Source organism: Micropterus salmoides, unplaced genomic scaffold (genome assembly GCF_014851395.1).
Source record: "Micropterus salmoides isolate LMB-PRFRI ecotype aquatic unplaced genomic scaffold, ASM1485139v1 Ms_hic_scaffold_8, whole genome shotgun sequence".
Taxonomy (NCBI): domain Eukaryota; kingdom Metazoa; phylum Chordata; class Actinopteri; order Centrarchiformes; family Centrarchidae; genus Micropterus; species Micropterus salmoides.
In genome coordinates, this window is record NW_024044570.1 from 31,847,034 (window position 1) to 31,850,870 (window position 3,837).

A 3,837-nucleotide genomic window follows, 5' to 3' on the forward strand; every position below is an offset into this window, starting at 1 on the left:
GTGGCAGCTTATGTCTGTGTCAAAAACAAAACATCAAAAAGTCAGACAACAGTAATCTCAGATATTTGTGTTGTCTGTTCATCTGATTGAACAGTGCCTAAAGAGCCTGCTGTCAGCCTTCCAGACTAATATACACTAGCCGTTATTTGGTGGAGCTCACTGATTAAACATCCATCCAGTAACTACACCCACATATCCTTTAGAGGGTTGCAATCACATAGAAACAGACAACCAGTCACGGTCACATTCACACCTACGGCCAATTTAGAGCTGTTAATTGACCTCCCTCGTCCTGCTGTGGGAGGAAACCGGAGCTCCGAGATTAAACCCATGCAAGCACAGGGAGGACATGCAAACTCCACACCCCTAGCCATCCTCAGTGGTGGAATGTAACTAAAGGACATTTACTCAAGTACTGCAGTTAAGTACACTTTTGAGGTACTTGTACTTTACTTGAGTATTTTGTTTTGTACTTCTACTCCACTACATCTCAGAGGGAATATTGCACTTGTTAAACTACAAGTACACCTGAAACAATTAAGTCAATTAATCAATTAGTCGGTTTACTGAAAATTTATTGGCAACTATTTTGATTGTTAAAATAAGTTTTCATGTAAAAACATTTCACGGTTCCAGCTTCATACATGTGAAGTTTTGTTGCTTTTTCTTTTAATTATATTAATAATTTAAATTAATTTTTAATTATGTTGAGGTTTGGACAAAACAAACCTTGTGTCACTTTGGGGTCTCTGAATTTTTAAAACCAAACAATCAATAAAATAGTCAACAGATTATTTCATAACAAAAATAATAATTCGTTGCAGTCCAATACAGAATATTTGTAAATGAGCTCCACCTCAACAACTACAGCAGTAAAATCCTGCTTTTACATGCATGTTAAATGATTTATGTTCGAAGCCAAAACCTTCTTACTGTAAGGCCAACCACTGATTAAACATACTAAATGCATCTACATATGTAAATAAAATAATCAGTGGTAAAAGTTTCACATACCTTACCCTTTCCTTTTGTGAAAAGAATCTTATATTTCACAATCCTGTTGAAAACATGCTTTAGTCAGTGGAGGAAACAACACAACTGATTGTAAAAATGTCTGAGCATATTGTTGCAAGGAAAATAATATATATATATATAAATATATATAAATATATATATATATATAAATACATGCCACAGAGTGTAATGAATAATAACATTTCTAAAATGAGGAACACATTGAGATGGTACAATGCATTATAGCAGATAACCTCACCACAAGAAGAAATGTCACTGGTCCTCTACCACACACTCTGAAGCTCTTCTGGGACTCCTTATATTCAATCTGGTTTGCTTGCAAAGCAAATCTTAAAGCAGACTAACATGCCAAATATGGTTCGAGTGACAGTTGAGTCTTGATGAATTTGAAATATTTTGCCGGCACAAAATGTGGGATAATCCTTACATGAAGTAGCTTTTTAATTATTTTTTTTATTTGTTCTGTTAATATATACATATAAGCGGTAGATGAAATAATGGTTTAAATTTTGAAAAATGTGATTAAAGATGATATTATCACTTCACATTCTAAGGTATTAACACCTTTAAGATTCATGTGCCTGTTCACATCCTCCTAGTTCACTGCGTTGAAAGTCAATGAAATTCTCTGTGTTTTTCTCAACATCAAAAGAGTGCTAGGAGAAAACTTTGGTATTTGTTTTGCGTTATTTGTTACTGTAATAAAACTTCTTCTAAATTTTAAGCTTTGAAATGGCTGCACAGAATTGTCTTTCTTTTGAGATTAAGTTTTATACCTTTATTGCGCACATTTAAATCTAACCAGATATGACTTACTATATAATCTATTTAACATCAAGAAATCAAAAATGTAACTGTATTTTTATTTATTTATTACACATTAATTAATTGTAATTAATGAATTAATAATTAAAAATTAATGTCTCCCAAACTAACAGAACATGATTTCACAGGAACGTCACTGTCTCCTGTAAATTTAACTTGCTCCAAGCTCTGTGATGCCTTCTTAAAGATTCAGCATACAGTAAAGAGTGAGTTTAATTTAGTGGTCAGCATGTGCCAGTTGTCAGCAATGAGGAACATATGTTACAGTATGTCCCAGTGAGGCGCATTTTTTCGGGGCCTCTCACATACTCTATCATGTAACCTGATCGTTTGCTGTATGGAGGTGAAAGTAGGCCATTAAAGAGTGGGAGGATGCAAAGCTCGCCCTGGATTGGTTGACTGTATATTGATTAAACGAAAGAGTGTTTTTTACTAAAATTGAATACTGCTTGAAACATTAGGAGACATCCTGTAAGTGTTAACAGCAAAATGTTGACATGATGCTTCTTTTACTCACTTGGATGTCACAAAATTTATTTTTTTGGTGTATTGATCTGTTGTTATAAAGATTTGATGGAAAATATGTTTGAAGAGAATCTCACTGGATAGGATGTCCCCTAAATGTTTTGTCTAAAATCCTAATGATTTCTGCCATCTGTGCTGCATTGAGAAAATTAACACATCATCTAATTTTGTTTTCTCTGAATAATATTACAAAGAGCACAGTTTAGACTTGCACTACAGGAAAAGTGCAATGATATAACTTTGTAATGAATTGGTGCAATATAAATAACATTTTTGCGAATTGGCTCCTATAATGTGTTCGACAGCAAATTCTGTCCAAGATGATTTGATGTTCAGGTGACGTTTGTCCGTCCATGCAGTTGCTGTGAGCATGCAGCTGAGGTGGTCAAAGCAAAGACCTCCCACTCCAGGGTTTCCCTCATTTGGTCAGATTTTACAGATATACTATTCAGGCTTCGTAAAAAACAAAAAGATCAATGCTACTATATGTATAGCTAAGATGGTTTTCCTATTCATTTATGCTTACCAGAAATTATGATTACTTTGCCTGAATTCGAAAAAGTTAACTTTTGAAACCCAGTCTTTACTGATTAAATCAGTGTCAAGACAGAATTCAATTTGAGTTCCTAAATTAACCCCCCAGTGGTTCCCCACTCGGAGGAAAGAGAGGGGCATTATCTACTCATTTTGTACTGCAGTCTGTCTGCGTTGAGTGCAAACCCATGAATCATTCAATATTGTTATAAACATGTGTTGACGTCTTTTCATTACATGTTTTCTTGAAGGTGCTTGTAACATATGTGTGCTGCATCTATCTAATTACACCAGCTCAATGTAATGAGATAGGTCTAAGAGTACTGAGACGGAATAGAAGAGCTGTAGGTCAGAGATCGGCTGGTCTAATGTGGTGAGGCTGGGAGTTATTGTAAAAAGCCAGTCAGCTGATTTGTTACCAAAGTGACATGTCAAGACGTTTCAACCACACATAGTATAGCATGGTATTAGCATGTTAAATAGTGACCTGGCACTAAACCCCTAGGCTTGCTGAAATGGTTTAAAGCTAGTGCTTAGCCAATGGGAACTTTTGATATTCACCCATTCATAGTGGACAAGTGGCCAAATGACCCAGAATTATGTAAAATTGATGCCTGAGATGTTGTCAATGTGTTGTTAATGTATTCTTAAATTACCTGACTTGCCATACCAGAGCACCTCTGGATATGGTCAGAGCGATAGATCTAAATGCGTCCTCAATGTGTCTTGGGGTGCATTGACACATGTACTTAGAGGTGTGATCAGCTCACACAAGATGCATGTTTGCAGAGGATCTATGAGTAATTTCCCCTTCTCAGACTTTAATATGAATGACAATGAATAACAAAAGAAAAAAACAGATATAGAGTATATGGTACAGTGTAATTTTGTATCGGTCAACAATGCTCTGATCTGGTT